The following is a 19,140-nucleotide window of genomic DNA, read 5'->3' as shown; positions in this document are numbered from 1 at the left end:
GACATTGTTTAAAGTTTCATTGTTGATCACGACTTGATATGTATGTTCTTTCTATGCATATTGATACGTATAAGTGCCAACTTATTGAGTTTTATAAACTCACGTAGCTCATGTATTAAAGGATCAGGTAATGAAGATACATAGGATGTCGGTTCGCCAATGGATGCTTGTGACGTGCCTTACCTCGACAAGAACCTGGACGTCTTATTGTATAGCTTCCGTATATGTGTTATAGTGAATGCAATGTCAGGGTTTGAAACAAATTTTACAATGTTATGTCTATGTGTATAAGGAGACCAAATATGGTTGTTTATAATAATACGATTCTATGTACGTATTGTTGTTGTTGCTTGAGTTATTGGTGTTTACAAAATGTAGGGATATCATGCCAAAATTTTTATAAACCGTCAAATTGATGCCCCTTATTTGAATTGTTTCATAATATAGATATATCATTCAAATCTTATTTTGATTATGGTAATCATGTCAAGTATAGAGCAAGGGTGTGACAGCTGGTATCAACTGGAATGTGTAACTGCTGTCTCATTTCCCAATTCTTAATTTTTATCTGAAGAGAGATGAGATCAGAGTCCAGTTGTTAAAAACTGCTCGAGCAGCATATGCAGTTGGACCAGATGGATTTTAGTTCGTCTTCAGTTCAGCTGTCAACTCAGTTAGCATCTTGATTCTCATTAGGTCAAAGAAGTATGAACTTCTTTCAATGGCTTGAGCAACAGAGGTGGCTTTCACAGCCTTCATCACATCTGATTATAGGGAGATGAACTTCTTCAAAACTATCTTATTCTATAATTTCTTCGCAAATATGATAATTTTGAAATTCACCCATTCATCATAGTGTTCTAATTTCAATTCCGCATGCTCATTTATGGCATCCATAATGAGATCGATCTGCATCTGAATAGAATTGATGGGAATTGGTTCTTCAATTATCTTTGCCTTGCCCTTCGGATCATTTAAGGCAAGGGGCAAATCTAAAGTTGAACTAGTTGTGTCCACCACCTCTCTGATGAGCACTCCTTTTGAGCGTGCCTGAGGTAGAATTGTGGGACGGACAACTGTGGTGAGAGGAGATGGAATCCCAATCAGCTTCAACCTCTCACCAAATTAAGTGATGATAGTTGAGGGGTAGTCAGCAGCGCTCTTTGTCTTCAGTGTGGCAGCTGGCAGAATTGACTGAATAGAAATTGTAGGAAGAGGTTGTTCAGTAGTCTGAGCTCAGGAAGTGCTTCGGGAGTAGCAGCTGGCTTAGTCTTCTGAGATCTCTGCTTCTTTGCTAGATGAGGAGAGTGGGTCTTCTCCGAATCACTGGTGAACAAGACCATTTTCTTCTTGGATTTAGGAGCAACGACTTTTTTTGCCTTGAAAACTTTCTTTGATTTAATAGCTCCTTCCTCAACTCCATTCTTTTTGGATTGAGTGATCTGAAAATTATAGACTTTGAATTTGTTGGTTGTAAAGGATGATACCAGAAGAACTCTTGAATCTTCAATTAGCTTGCTCAGTTGAGGAGCAAACCCCTTGGACTGATTGGCAGTCTGAAACATATTCTTCAAGATGTTGAATAGGATTGATGACCAATTGAATTTGATACTTTTCATGATGACGGTCATCACCTGAAACTTCTCCAGTGTTAAGGTGGCGAAGGAACCGGCGTTAGCTAAAATCCCCTTTGCAGCATTTTCGGTCGGCAGCTGATATTCTGTCTTCAGTTCTCGCTTGGCATCATACACTTTCATTGACTGCCCACTGGTAGAGAGAAGTAGTTGGATTTATTCAACATTTGCAGTCGCGACTTCGGAAAAACTTGAAATTCCTTCAGCTGGCAGTTGGAAGGAGTTGCTGAAATAAGCTTCATCAATAATCATCGAGTGATTATTGACTGACATCTGAATCTTTCCATAAGCGGTGACCGAGCTTGACTCATAAATGGATAGAAGCTCTAGAGAGTAGAGTTCCTGAGTAGCTAGCCCTAGGAAATGACGAAGTCCAGAAGCTTAAATCTTCTTGAAAACATTCCAAACTGATTCAATTGAGCTTAAGAAAATCGATTCAAAATTGATTGCGACTGCGTTCAACAAGAAGGCTGGGATTTGTTCTTCCATTTGAATCTTGAATTTTGCTCTATAAACAGAGAAAATAGAGTGCATGTAAATTGCTTTGAGGAATTCGAAACTTAAAGAATTTTAAAAGTGTGAGAACAAATCTGAGAAAGGGCGGTTGCTATATATGTCTCGTGGCTTTTTAAATTTGTGACACGTGACAGTCCGTTACGAGTTTGACCATAATAATAGGGTAACCAGCCGTTGCCAGTAATTTTAGAAATTGAATCTGAGCAATTATACAAAAACGGAAATAAAATATTTGAATTCAAAAATTTGAATAAATTTAAATTGACAACCCCAATTAGTCGCATTGTTTTATTTTGAAACTTAAATAAATTAAATTTAATCAACTTTTGTTGTTCAGTTGAGATATATTCTAGCCCGATGTCTTTTTTTAGAACATGATCTCTGATGAAGTGATGTCTGACATATTGAAGAATCGAATTATATGCAATCGCAATGGAGCTGGTGTTGTCAGAGAAGATTGGCTACTCTTCAGCTATTACTCCATAATCTTTCAGTTGTTGGATCCAGAGCAGTTGAGCACAGTAACTTCCAGCAGCTAAATATTAAACTTCAGTTGTGGAAGTAGCGATGGATGTGTGTTTCTTGCTGAACCATGAGATCAGCCTGTCTCCTAGAAACTGACATGATCCACTTGTACTTTTGCGATCAAGCTTACATCCTGCGTAATCTGCATATGAATATCCTAATAAATTGAAAGATTAATCCTTAGCATTTGCGTGCCTTTCAAATATTTTAATATGCGTTTAGCAACTAGGAATGCGATTGTTCAGGATTAGCCTGAAATCTAGCACATAAACAGACATCAAATATAATATCAGGACGGCTAGCAGTTAGGTATAATAAGAAACCTATTAGACCTCTGTAGAGTGTCATCTCAACTGATATTCTCCCTTCATCCTTATCTAATTTAACTGATGACACATGGGAGTGAATGCTGCTGAACATGTTTCCATGCCAAATTTCTTTAGCGGTTCCTTTGAGTATTTGATCTGATTGATATAAATATCAGTTTCCAGTTTCTTTACTTGCAGACCTAGAAAGAATATTAGTTCACCCATCATGCTCATCTCGAACTTATCATGCATCAGTTTAGCAAACTTATTGCATAGTTTGGGGTTAGTTGACCTAAATATAATATCATCAACATAAATTTGAATAAGTAATAAATGATCTTTCTTTGTAAATTTAAACATAGTTTTATCAATCATTTTTGAAACGTCTGCCATTTTTGTTGCTTTAAAAGTACTAGAAATTTTTTTTTAAACACTCAATTTTCGGCTAATACATAAACCTTATAAAATATTTTCAGGTATAGCCCATATTAAACCTTTTCAGGTATAAAATATTTTCAGGTATTAGCCCATATCAATCTGAAGTATAGCCCATATTAAACCTCTCAAAAATCTCTCGAAAAAGCATAAATAAATGGTCTTAAAATCTTTAACATAAATCATGATTCATAAATCGTAAATGTGGAAAAATTAGAAGCGCTGGTACTCGGGTTATGTGCGCCTTCAGTCCAGTCAAATCACCCGTCAAGTCCTCCCTCAAACTCACCTGCATCCATCACACCTAGTGAGTCTAAAGACTCAACACACCATCATCTTTATGGCAAGTAATACGTAAAACAGTCAATATATAACAGTGAAAAATACTTGTACTTAAAATATCGTTTTCATGGAGACGCATAACCTTCAAACATGAACATTTTCGTAAACCTTTTATGATGCATGAACTTTAAATAAAACATTTCCATAATGATACATCAACTTTAAGCATAAACATTTTCATGACATGCATCACATAAACCTTAACATTTTCCTTTCTTTTTCCTCAACATGACATGACATAAAACCTTTTTAACATGATCATAAACATTTTCCTTATCCTTTTCCTTTTCCTTTTTTCCTTTTCCTTTGTTGAATTCAGATCGTTAATTGTGACTTTCCTCAAATCTCAAAAGTCGATGGATCCATCTACATGAAACCGCAGTACTGGGCAGCGGGGAACACCAGCAACACTCTCACCGGTCAACTGGGCACTGGCCTATCCTCATCGAATAGAAATACGATCGTCGGGACTCCCTCTGGGGCCTTCTCCCATAAATGGGCTTCCTCTGGGGCCTTCTCCCCTCACGATATTCCCATTCTTACCTCAAACCTCATATCCTCATATCCTCTTATACGTAATAATGGAAACACGATCGTCGGGCTCCCACTGGGACCGTCACCCTCACGATATCTCTAATATTAGCGAATTAGTCATAATCACTTCACTTCCTTCAACGTTTTACATTCTCATCACTTTATAAAATCGTGCATAACATATATTTTTATTTTTGAAACCAAGCATGCAACATGTCTTTTAAATGTCAACCTTAAATCATAAAAATCTCATAGACATTTAAAAATCATAATTTAATCATGAACATTTCATAAACATTTAAAATGACATTTTAACCTCAAAACATTTAAAATAACATTTTGAGATCTTAAATCATAAACATATAAAGTTTCATAAATATTTAAAATAGCATTTTAACATATAAAATCCCATAAACGTTTAAAATATCATTTTAACATAAAAATTCCATAAACATCCATAACTATAGAAAATAATCATATTAGCACATAAAACAGCATTCAGGGCACTGCCATGACGTTTACTAATTTTTAGGTGTAAAAAGACCGTTTTACCCATGGACGTAAAATTTCACGTTTTTGACTTTTTCTTGAATTCATTGACTCTAACATGTCTTAAATAATTATTTAAGCCTAAATTAAAATTGCCATAATTTTATTTAGCTTAAAAACTAGGCTTTTTAAATTAATCCTTAATTAATCGTTTTGACAGTGTTTTAATCCCGAAAAATCCCAAACTTTAATATAAAATTCCTAAAAAATTCAAAATTTAGTCTTTTTATATTATTTTAGCCCTTATGAACCCCGACTCGACCCTCCCCGTGAGCCATTTTTCAATTTTTCTTAGTTAAAGAACCTAACTTGACACCTAAACTTCGACCCCGAGCCAACTTTCGATTTTCACGAGTTACCCCCGAACCATGTTGATCCAACACTTGACCAACATCCTAAAGTACCCTACTGGACCCTTAGACCACTAAGAAACCCAAGCCAAACCCAAAAACGAGCAGCCCCAAGTAATCCCCTATGCTAGCCGAGAGTCCCTATTGTGATAGGACTCCATGATCTGCTTCGCAGCCCTCACCAGCACGCCCAGCCCCTGAACCAACCACACGTGCACCCTCCTAGGACTCTAGTGCATCACCTTAACCCGGCCCTTGAACCACAGACCGAGCCCCAGGCCCCTGGAAGCCTCCAGCTTCCTGCGCATGCGCTGCGTGCTTTCTCGGTAGATGCTAGGACTCTTTCCCCAGCCTTTGATTCGAGTCCTAGCATGGCTAGGACTCTTCCCTCGACTCAAACCCATCCCTAGCTAGCCCTGACCCCAAGCCAAGGCCCTACCAGCGCCTTCACGTGAAAGCCGAACCCCTTTTGTACCCCGTGACAGAAACGATTCTCGCATGGTGCTTCTTTCCTTCGACTGTGATGTGGTTTAGGCGTGTGTGTGTGACTCTAAAACAGGTGTAAACCACTCTTATTCTTACCTTATGTCATGGCAGCCCCTTAACATGTCTAGAACAAATCTTTGGATCAAACCTCATGAAGTTAACACATGGAAGTGCAATATTTCGAAAATTCTGGAAAATAAATCATGTTCTTCATGCATGCCATAATTCAAACAATAATATGATATGATGGATGAGAAAAGGAGATGTATGACGTGCCTTTGCGTTATATACGCACGAAAAATCGTTGACGTCGAAGAACGGATCGAAACCTTGGCTAACCTTCCCTTAAACTCCTTCGAAAACCCATAAGTCTAATTAGGATTTAAATAAAATATTACCAAAGTTTTTGTTTAAATAAATTTTTGAATTTATTAGCCGGGTTGTCAAAAAGTTCGCATTTTAGTTGAAAAACCAACACCGATAAAATTTAAGTCCCGGCGTATAAAATCACCTCAAAACCCCTTATTTTCAAAAATACTAAAAAGGCATCATCCATATTTTAAATAATTAAAAATAATTATTTAATAAAAACATTTTCTATTTTTTAGCCATCGGTCTCCGTTCCTCGATCGTAAGTCGAATAACCTTTTATAAATACATTTTAGTGCAACCATGAAGAAAAATATATCTTAAACATGTCAAAATGCACCACATAATTAATTTATGCAATTAAAACAATTAATTAAAATACACAAGGAATTTAATAATTTCATGCATGTGGTTCGCGTAGACTTCTAAATTTTCGGGGCGTTACAATTTTCATTGTAAAATCTTGATCAATCAATAACTTTGATAAAGTCTCATACCAAGCTCTAGGTACTTGTTTCAAACCATATAAAGCTTTATCAAGATGATGAACATGATCGGGGAGTAGGTGATGCACAAAATCTGGAGGCTGTTCTACATAGACTTCTTTTTGTAACATAACGTTCAGAAATACGCATTTCACATCCCTTTGATATACTTTGACATTTTTGAAGGATGCGTAGATAGGAATATCCTGATTGCTTCCAGTCGAGCAACTGGAGCATATGTCTCGTCGTAATCTATCCCTTCTTTCTGTCTGTAGCCTTGTGCGACCATTCTCGCTTTGTTGGCACAACTGAACCATCTTTATTCAGTTTGTTCCTGTATACCCATTTGGTAGCTATGATAGATTTTGAAAGGGGTCTTGGAACTAACGTCCAGACATTGTTATGTATAAACTGATTAAGCTCTTCTTGCATAGCAACGATCCAACTGGGATCAGCTAGAGCTTCTTCAGTTTTCTTTGGTTCCAGTTGTGATATTAAAGCAGAATGTATAAATAAGTTCAACATCTGATTTCTTGTTTTACCGGATCAGATGAGTTACCTAATACCAAGTTCTGATGATGATTTCTGCTCCATCTATAGTTTGGATCTACGAGACATCTTTGCGTTTCTAGTTCAGTTTATAGCCGACCAGTTTCTTCTTCCTCAGTTGGAATATTGTTAGTTTGTGTTTGGATGTTATCTTGATGCTCAACAAACTGATCATTAGGAATTGTATCTTGTCCAACTGGTTGTTCTACCACTTCTGGCTCTGTTGTTTGAAGGTAGTTTTTAATAGCACGATTTTAATCTTCAGTGTCATCCTCAAAAATTATATCGTTGTTGTGAATGAAGCATTTGCACCCGAATATTCTAAAGTATGAAACCACGCTTTCTTAGCATGCCATATCTCATAAGGTGTTTTTGAATGATTCTTATTAATCATTGATTTGTTTTGAGTGTAACACGATGTGTTAACTGCTTTTGCCCAAAACCTCTGAGAAATACTAGAATCGGCTAGCATTGTTCTTGCTACATCTTTAAGAGTTCGATTTATTCGTTCAGCTACACCATTCTGTTGTGGTGATATTGTAGCTGAGAACTCATGCCTGATTCCTAGATTTTCAAGAAATTTAGATAGATTCTGATTGACAAATTCAGTTCCATGGTCGGATCTTATTCTGTCAATCGCAACCGATTTCTTATTTAAAAGTCTTTTGAAAATTTTATCAGTTGTGAAGCATTTTGATTCTTTGATTTGAGAAAAATTACCCAAGTAAATCTTGAGAAATCATCAACAATCACAAATGTGTATTTCGTTCCCTCTAAACTCATGCTTTGTGTTGGACCAAATAGATTTATATACATCAGTTCTAAGCATCAGGTAGAATATTTACTTCCTTTATTTCTCAAAGAGGATCTAACTTGCATCCCGAACTGACAAGCATAACAAATTTTATCTTTTGAAAACTAACATTTAGGCAGACAAGTTACCAGTTCGTATTTGCTCAGTAATGCAATGGCTTTGGAATTAAAATGGTTTAATCTTCTATGTCTTAACCAATTTTGAGATTAATTTGAAGCTACAAAACAAACTAGCTCATCGGGTTGTTTGCTCCGACTTACTTTGTATGTGTTTCTACATCTATTTCTTGCTATAATGATATCATTAGCTGTATTTTTGATAGTACACGCTTGTTTACTAAATTCAACTGAATGATTATGATCGCATAATTGAATGATTTAATTAAATTATATTTCAAATTATCAATCAGATAGACATCGTCAATAATCCCCAAAACTGATCTTGGGACAAGAATATTTGATCAGTTGAGATATCAGTTCAACGTTTAAAGTACCAGACTAAATCTTTGATCAAATTACCTGTAACCTGCTATCACAAATAATAAATAAATTTGGTACCCAAATCTATTTGAGTCAAGAGCTGATTATTCCTTTGGAAACCCATATGTGGATTAGTCTAACCGATCTACCACTTTCTGTGTTCCAGATAACCTTTCCTAACTTGTGTGTGACAGGTGAGTGCGGTGAGGATGATGTAAGTGTTTATGCTCTTTTATCCTAATTGTTCATCCGATAACGTTTTTGAACATGCTTGCTATTATAATTATTATAACAACCTCTGGCTGAGTTTCATTTACTATAACTGGACCTCTTGGGTGACCAGTTGCTCGATTCAACTAATCTCTTGGGACTGTATCCAATTCAATGCCCTATTGCCTTGTTCATATTTTCAGTTGGTTTCTTAACCAGCTTACTGAACTCAGGATTTTCATCTACCATAACTGATTTAACAAAGTGAATATATTTTTCTTTGCTCATATTCAGTTTTGGCATAGTACCACTAGTTGAAGGTTCATTTTGGCTATTGAAGTCCAGAGATCTCCAACTTGTTTTTGTGACCCTTGCATTTCAATCAGCGCGACTGACGACTTGTTCCTCTCAGCTGCTGAATCAAAGAATTTCTTTCACTCTTTTCAGCTATCACCTAGCAATATCCTCTTTGATAATTAGGCTCTCAACTAATTTAAGATTATCAGCTGTGTCATCTGAGGGATCATTTTTCTTAGCTTTATCCTCTTCAAAGGAGATAGCTAGTTTGTGGTACTCGTAACCATATCGTGCAATGTAGAAATAAGTTCTCGTGTAAAATCAATTGAGCTAAAATCAAATACCTGATCATTGCTGGAATCCAACTCTGCATCATCAACCATGAGGCATTTCACCTCTTCTTCATCACTTAGGCTGCTTGAGCTCTCGGTTCAGATGCTTCGCTGTCAGTTTTAGCTCACTTTGATTTATTTTCTTCAGCTACCAGTACTTCATGCTTTCTCTGGATGATTTATTTTCATCCTTGAATTGTATTCTGTGCTCAAAGGGCTTTTTACCCTTTTCAACTGATCTTCTGATGCCTTTTTCCAGTTTTGGACAATCAGCAATGAAGTGAACAATCTTTCCACAGTTGAAGCATGCATTTGGTTCCTCTTTTGATTCATCTCTACGATATTTTCAATGGAAAAGACCTTGATTCTTTCTCATGAACTTCCCGGATTTTTTTACAAATAATGACATTGTGTCATTGCTTAGTTTTTCTCAACTGAAACTGTTGGTTCCAGCTTCAGTGCACTTAGAGTAGTTGTAACTGATGGAACTATTGGCTCGCCTTCTCTGGTTTGCATTTCAAATTCATAGGCTTTAAAATCTACAAATAAATCATGTAGCTCTACTTTTTTCAGGTCTTTTGCTTCTCTCATGGCCATAGTTCACATCCCATTCTTTGGGAAAGTCACACATTACTTTTGATGCAATCTCTTTGTTTGAGTGCACTTTTCTTAGTGCATTCAGTTTGTTTACAATATAGCTTACTCTTTCATCAAGTTCATTCATTGATTCTCCAGCTTTCATCTCGATGTTATCATACTTTAGAACAGCAACTGAAAGTTTGTTTTCATTTGTCTGCTCATTTCCTTCACATAACGTGAAACTTCTACTATTCGTTTTTTTTTAAAATATATTAGAAAATTATTTTTCCGCTAAAGCATTCAGCCGAAATTACACTATATCGGCCGAATGCTTTAGTGGAAAAATAATTTTCTAATATATTTTAAAGAAAAACGAGTAGTAGAAGTTTCAAGTTATGTGAAGGAAATGAGCAGACATATATATATATATATATTTAAAGTACTTTTTCACCATTTAAAATAAACCAACCAACCTATTATTTGAAAATCCAAAAGAACTCAATTCAAACATAAAATCGTAAACGTCAACTAACCCTAAGCTAACATTATTTAAAAAATAAACATAACTTTAACATCCTTTCGAAAACCTTTCAAAAGTATCATAAGTCATAAAATCTTTAAATAATCATAAACATAATATTATTTTAGGAAAGCTAGCGACAGTCCTCGGATTGTGTACACCTTCAGTTCAGCAAGTTCAACCATCAAAACCTTCATTAACATCAACCTCATACTCACCTGCATCGATCACACCTAGTGAATCTATTGACTCAGCAAACCTTAACCATGATAGCAAGTAATACATATACATTCACAAGTAATAGTGAAAATACTTTTAATAAAATAACTTTTCATGAACATAAACTTTAACATTTTCCTTTCAACATATCATATCATATTTCCTTTCATTATCTACGTATATGTTTCTATTTTTGTTGAATTCAGATCCTCAATTGTAACTTCCGTATTAGGTGTAGGTCGATGGATCCATCTACGTATTACCACGGTACCAAACGGCGGGGGCATCAGTGACACTCTAACCCGTCAACTGAGCATTGGCCTTATATATTATCGTATTATCGTATCATCGTATTAGTCACAAATAAATTCACCTCCTTCAAGTTTTCGTATCACTTATAAAATTCATGCATTTAAAAATTATTTTTCTTTTAAACCTAGCATGCAACATGTCGTTTAGTATTAACGTTTCATCATAAAATCTTATAAACATTTAAAATAAACATTTTAACATTTATTACAGCATTCAGGGTGTAACACTCGTGACTAAAATGCTTAATTAGTGCGGAAGCTTTAAAATATAATTTGAAGAAAATGTGTAATTTAAAAAAATTTGGGCAGCTTCTCCCCGTAAATAAGACATGTCACCTACCTCAAGCAACACATAAACACATGCAAAAGATTTTCATAATAATCAGATACCATTTAATATAGTATCTACACATATTTCAAATTCAAATACCAAAACAAGGTTTTCAATATTTCCCAAAATAACCAAAAGCTTAACATACCCAAATTACATCCAATCGAAATCTCCAAAGTTTGGCATAATCCCTTCTCTTGCTTCGACAACTCAAGGATGATCAGTCTTTCTTACCTGTGCCTGCATCACATGAACATAACTGGAATGAGTATAAAACTCAGCAAATGGAATCAATACTAACAAGATACATATATATAATTTTATTGTAAAACATAAAAGGAATAGCCTCAACTTCATTTTCTTGAAAACATTAACCATTTCATTTCATAAACGTCGAATCATCATTAATATCATCTGTCAAGAATCATAATACAACAATACATAAGGATGATATTCATTTCATTGATTAACTGAAGAATTGATAGTTCTTATAGGATAGTTCATTCATTGCTAACCCTCTTCGTAAAAACGAAATCTTATAGGAGGGACACGTAACTCTGCATAAAATGCATCTTATAAGAGAGCACATGTTTTCATTGTTAATTGGCCAATTACATTGCGGATTTAGAATTGCCAGAGGCAACACCGCTACTATCACTATCAATCCAATCATATAAAACTTCATTCAAGCATTTTATCGAACATCTTAGAGGCTTCATATATAGTTTAACTCCTTTCATTCAAAAATGCATATAATTGCACTACCATATATACATATTTACATATATATATCATGATTGGAATTGAAAGGAGTTAGCATCATAAAATCATCAAAACACATACATATAGGATCATGTGATGCATTGAAGAAATGATTCCACTTACAACACTTGGAGCACTTGGTTTCCTAAACCTTTATGGTGATCCTACAATAATAAACCCAATAACTAACCATCAACACTCAAATAACAACATTATATGACCATTTAATCTAATACATCAATCACAACTATCATGCCCTAACTCCACCATCTTCAATAACTCAAGAATAAGAAGAAAAACCACTTACCTTTGTACCTTTCACTAAAAATATGAAGTTCCAACTCCGGATTGAAGATTAATTTGCTTGATTGAAAGAAAGGATGAGAAGAAAATGAAGAACCCTAGCTTGGAATCGTAGGAGAAGAGAAAGGAGGAGAAGGGAAATGAAGAAAATGAGAGTCTCATTCGATTTTATACCTTAAAACACCCAAAACACGCTTTTGTACTATGCTGGGTGCTCGGGCGGTCATAAATTACCTCTCTAGCGCGGACGTTTCTGTCCAAAACCCAAAATTCCAGAAGCAGTGGCGCTCGGGCAACCATTTCTTACCGCTCGGGCGCCGCTCTGCGCACAACCGTCTCAAAGATCGCCTCCGAAATGCCTCTTCCCATCATAATTTGAAAAGTGGTAAACAGGAAAGTTGTTGCTCTATGTCTTGGCTTGCATCTCCAATTGTCTTCATGTCATTTGAAGGTCTGAATAAAAAGTTATGCTCAATCTCCCAACATGTGTCACTGGAGTAACGACGATACACACGACACACTTCGGGGCACTTTTGGCTTGTCTTCCACAATGATTTGAACAAAACTCAAAACATGAAAGTTATAGGCTTATGTCTTATCTTTCTAATGAAAGTGGCCTCACATCATTTGGATCAAAATACAAAACATTATGCTAAAAACCACAACTACTGCCACATTTTCATACCCTTTTAGCACTTCCATTACCTATTTGGCTAAGGATCAACCTTCTATCCTACCCATCCATTCTTTGTTTCATTCTATATCATTCATATCATATCTTGAAGCCATAAACCATCACCATTACATCACATATCCCAAACGATCATCATCATAAACCATAAAAGTAATAATAAACATACTTAATCATAATCATTACCTTACATCATATAAATACGGATGTCTGGGCGTTACAATTATCCCCCCTTAAGAAATTTCGTCCCCAAAATTGCCATTACTGTGCGAATAACTCAGGATATCGCTGTTTCATTTCCTCCTCTGGTTCACACGTTTCTTCTTCAACCAACTGATTACGCCAAAGAATCCTGGTAATGCCGATCTCCTTATTCCTCAGTACTTTAACCTTGCGATCTAAAATCTGGATTGGTACTTCTTGATAAGTCAAGTTCGGCATCAGGTCCAATGGTTCATGTCTGAGAACATGGGAAGGGTTCGAGATGTACTTCCTGAGCATTGAGACGTGAAATACATTGTGGACTCTATCCAAGTCCGGCGGTAAAGCTAGACGATATGCTCTTTCTCCTATCCTGTCCAGAATTTCAAATGGCCCGATAAATCTTGGGCTCAGCTTACCTTTCTTCCCGAATCTCATTACCCCTTTGAGAGGAGCAATTTTGATAAAAACATGATCTCCAACTTCAAACTCCAAAGGCCTTCTTCGATTATCGGCATAACTTTTCTGTCTGGTTTGGGCCATCTTCATTCTGTCCTGGATTAAAGTAAGTACATCAGCTGTCTGTTGGATCAATTCTGGTCCTAACTTCTTTCTTTCACCGAATTCATCCCAGTTCAATGGTGACCTACATTTCGTGCCGTACAATGCCTCGTATGGTGCCATGCCAATCGTTGCTTGATAACTATTGTTATACGTAAATTCAACAACTGGCAATTTAGAATCCCAGCTACCAGGAAAATCAATTGTGCATGCTCATAGCATATCTTCAAGAACCTGAATCACCCTCTCTGACTGCCCGTCACTCTGAGGATGATATGCTGTGCTAAAAGCCAATCTGTTGCCCAAGGCTCTGTGCAAGCTCTTCCAGAATTCAGAAGTAAACCTCGGGTCACGATCAGATACAATTGACACAGAAATACCACGAAGTCTCACAATCTCAGCTACATAGACTTCAGCATACTGGTTCATTGTAAACGTTATCTTGACCGGAAGAAAATGAGTTGACTTGGTTAATCTACCAACAATCACCCAAATGGAGTTGTAACCCTTTGGTATTCTTGGAAGTCCCGTTACAAAGTCCAGAGTGATCTGTTCCCACTTCCACTGAGGTATTGGGAGGGATTGCAAAGTTCCAGCAGGTCTTTGATTCTCAATCTTTACTTGCTGACATGTTAGACATTCGGATATAAACTTTGCAATATCACTTTTCATACCTGGCCACCAGTATAAACGTCGGAGATCCTGATACATCTTGGTGCTACCTGGATGTATCGAGTATGGCGCGGTATGAGCCTCTGTCAAAACATCCCGTCGAATGTCATCACCACTGGGAACACATATCCGACCTCTAAACGTTAACAAATCATCAGTGTTCATCGCAAACTCTATCTTTCCTTTCTCATCGGCTTTAGATTGCAATTTCATCAATTGATTGTCATTAGGTTGCTCCCGTCGTATCCTATCTGTCAACGTAGGTTGAATAACCAAAGCTGAAAGTCTAGCGACGGTTCCTTGCTCTACCATAGCGATCTCGCTCCTCTGAAGATCCAATAACAACGGCTTCTAAATCAATGAACTCAAAGAAGAAACTGATTTACGGCTCAAAGCATTTGCAACAACGTTTGCTTTACTTAGGTGGTAGCTAATGGTCAGATCATAATCTTTAACAAGTTCTAACCACCTCCTCTGCCGCATATTGAGTTCCTTCTGTGAGAATAGATATTTCAAGCTCTTATGATCTGTGAAAAATTCACATTTCTCGCCATACAGATAATGCCTCCATATTTTCAATGCGAAGACCACTGCAGCCAACTCAAGATCATGGGTGAGATAATTCTTCTCGTAATCTTTCAACTGAAGAGAAGCATAAGCGATTACTTTCCCACGCTGCATCAGTACAGCTCCAAGTCCCATCTTTGACGCATCAGTGTAAACAATAAAATCTTCAGTGCCGCACGGAAGTGCTAGGATAGGGGCTGATGTCAACTTGTCTTTCAACACTTGAAATCCGTGTTGGCACTCGTTTTTCCACTCAAACTTCACCGCTTTCCTCGTCAGATTGGTTAATGGCAGGGCTATTTTGGAGAAATTGGCAATAAAATGTCGATAATAACCTGCCAAACCAAGAAAACTACGCACCTCAGAGATTGTCGTAGGAATAGGCCATTGTTTAATCGCTTCAATCTTCATGGGATCCACTGCAATGCCGTCTCTCGAAACGATATAGCCCAGAAATGATACTTGCTCTAACCAGAATTCACACTTTTTCAACTTTGCATATAACTGATTTTCCCTTAATAACCGCAATACAGTTCTGAGATGCTCGGCATGGAGTTCCCGAGTCTTGGAATAAATCAGGATATCATCAATGAAAACGATAACGAAGCTATCCAGATATGGCTTGAAGACCCGGTTCATTAGATCCATGAAGACAGAAGGAGCGTTCGTCAACCCAAATGACATGACTAAGAACTCATAATGGCCATACTTGGTTCTGAATGCAGTTTTAGGTATGTCGGCTTCCTTAATTTTCAGCTGATAATAAACAGAACGCAGATCGATCTTTGAAAACATTGTCGCTCCCTGTAGTTGATCAAAGAGATCGTCAATCCTCGGCAATGGATATTTATTCTTGATCGTGGCTTTGTTGATCTCTCTGTAATCAATATACAACCGCAAAGATCCATCTTTCTTTTTGACAAATAAAACTGGAGCTCCCCACGGAGAAGAACTCGGACGAATAAAGCCTTTGTCTAATAGATCCTGCAACTGATTCTTCAGCTCCTTCATTTCAGTCGCGGCCATTCGGTAAGGAGCTTTCGAAATCGGAGCAGTACCTGGAACCACGTCAATCACAAACTCAACTTCACGGTCAGGTGGTAATCCAGGCACATCATCTACAAATACGTCAGGAAAATCCCGAAATACCTCAATCTCATTCAACTTCGTCGTTATCTCAGTATTCACATCTATCACAGCAGCTAAAAACCCTTGACACCCTTTGATAACATTTCCTGAGCTTCCAAACAAGAAATATAAGAAGTGTCAAGCGAAATACCTGAACTCTGGAAAATCCCTCTATCATAATCTTTTGAAGGAAATCGCATCGTCTTAGCCACGCAGTCAATAACCGCACGATATGACGATAGCCAGTCCATTCCCAAAGTAACATCAAACGCCACCATGGGAATAATAATAAGATCAGAAAAATAGATTTTCTCGTTCACTTGTACTGTACAACCTTTAAGAATACTAGAAGGCCATAATTCGTCTCCCGATGGCAACAAAATACTATAGTGGAGGGTTTCATAAGATGGAACAACATTCAAGGAGCGCAAGAAAATTTCAGACATAAAAGAATGCGTAGCACCAGTGTCAATCAATGTAATAGCGGTCTTGCCTGAAATTAAGATAGTACCTGATATAACAGAAGAATCAGGATTTACGCCTTCTTTGGTCATTGCAAAGATTCTGCCTTGAACCCTATCATTCCCTTTCTCACCCTTTACTGGACAATTTTTGACGACATGTCCAACACCTCCACAACGAAAGCATCGATTACTTCCAACCAAACACTCACCTGTATGCATTTTGCCACATTTTGGACATACAGGTCGATCATACGCAGGCGGTGGCATAGGAGCTTTGGGTCGATGCTCCTCTTTCTCTTTGCCTCTGAACTTGCCCTTACCTTTCCATCCGGATCCTTGGCCCTTAGTAGAAAAATCTTGGCGCTTCAACTGTCTTTCTCTTTCAATTTCCTTCTCGTCCTGCTCAGCCATCCTTGCTTTTTCAACAATCTCTTTATATGAAGCAGCTTTAGACATTCGAACATCTCTTTTAATTTCAGCCCGAACACCTCTAAGAAAATGCTCACCCTTTTCAATGTCATTACTGGCCAGATATGGGTCAAACTGACACCCCTCTTCGAATTTGAGAATATACTCTTGCATTGTCATATTTCCTTGCCTCAGTTCTAGAAATTCCTTCACTTTCTGACTTCGAACATCTCGAGGAATATATTTGTCATAGAATAAATCTTTAAACTCCTGCCACTTTAGTGCCGAGACATTAACTGATATCTTGGTGGCGTCCCACCAAATCCTCGCCGTCTTGGTCAGTAGAAAAATGGCACAACTGACTCGATCTTTATCGTCAAACTGCAGATAATCATAAATAGCCTCTACAGCTTTGACCCATTCCAAGGAAACCATGGGATCAGTGCTTCCCTCAAATTCTGGTGGCTTCATCTTACTAAATCTTTCGTATGCGCCTTCACTACTGGGCTCGGGCCTCACTTGCTCTCTCTCTCTACCTTTCCCTGCATTCTGCATCTGTAAGAGCTGCTGAATTTGCTCGCCATGTACATTGGCCTATTCTTTCAGTAACTTGCTAAATTCATCAACCACTCTAGATGATGAACTATCCTCCCCTTCTATTGCTTTACGCTTAGGCGGCATGATCCTATGATATATATTAGTTTAAAACCATTCCACACATAACATATCATAATTATTGAGACTACACATCCATATTATATCAAATGATGCAGGTACATACATACCGAATTGTCGACAGCAGAGGAAGTCATATGCCAAATCAGTGGTCCGAAAAACCTGGCTCTGATACCACTAAATGTAACACTCGTGACTAAAATGCATAATTAGTGCGGAAGCTTTAAAATATAATTTGGAGAAAATGTGTAATTTAAAAAAATTTGGGCAGCTTCTCCCCGTAAATAGGACATGTCACCTGCCTCAAGCAACACATAAACACATGCAAAAGATTTTCATAATAATCAGATACCATTTAATATAGTATCTACACATATTTCAAATTCAAATACCAAAACAAGGTTTTCAATATTTCTCAAAATAACCAAAAGCTTAGCATATCAAAATAACATCCAATCGAAATCTCCAAAGTTTGGCATAATCCCTTCTCTTGCTTCGACAACTCAAGGATGATCAGTCTTTCTTACCTGTGCCTGCATCACATGAACATAACTGGAATGAGTATAAAACTCAGCAAATGGAATCAATACTAACAAGATACATATATATAATTTTATTGTAAAACATAAAAGGAATAGCCTCAACTTCATTTTCTTGAAAACATTAACCATTTCATTTCATAAACGTCGAATCATCATTAATATCATCCGTCAAGAATCATAATACAACAATACATAAGGATGATATTCATTTCATTGATTAACTGAAGAATTGATAGTTCTTATAGGATAGTTCATTCATTGCTAACCCTCTTCGTAAAAACGAATCTTATAGGAGGGACACGTACCTCTGCATAAAATGCATCTTATAAGAGAGGACATGTTTTCATCGTTAATTGACAAATTACATTGCGGATTTAGAATTGCCAGAGGCAACACCGCTACTATCACTATCAATCCAATCATTCAATAATATAAAACTTCATTCAAGCATTTTATCGAACATCTTAGAGGCGTCATATATAGTTTAACTCCTTTCATTCAAAAATGCATATAATTGCACTACCATATATACATATTTACATATATATATCAAGAATGGAATTGAAAGGAGTTAGCATCATAAAATCATCAAAACACATACATATAGATCATGTGATGCATTGAAGAAATGATTCCACTTACAACACTTGGAGCACTTGGTTTCCTAAACCTTTATGGTGATCCTACAATAATAAACCCAATAACTAACCATCAACACTCAAATAACAACATTATAAGACCATTTTATTTAATACATCAATCACAACTATCATGCCCTAACTCCACCATCTTCAATTACTCAAGAACAAGAAGAAAAACCACTTACCTTTGTCCCTTTCAATAAAAAGATGAAGTTCCAACTCCGGATTGAAGATTAATTTGCTTGATTGAAAGAAAGGATGAGAAGAAAATGAAGAACCCTAGCTTGGAATCGTAGGAGAAGAGAAAGGAGGAGAAGGGAAATGAAGAAAATGAGAGTCTCAATTCGATTT

The sequence above is a fragment of the Primulina tabacum genome, chromosome 8, assembly GCF_025594145.1.
Source record: "Primulina tabacum isolate GXHZ01 chromosome 8, ASM2559414v2, whole genome shotgun sequence".
In the NCBI taxonomy this organism is placed as follows: Eukaryota; Viridiplantae; Streptophyta; class Magnoliopsida; order Lamiales; family Gesneriaceae; genus Primulina; species Primulina tabacum.
This window is presented reverse-complemented; position numbering follows the sequence as displayed.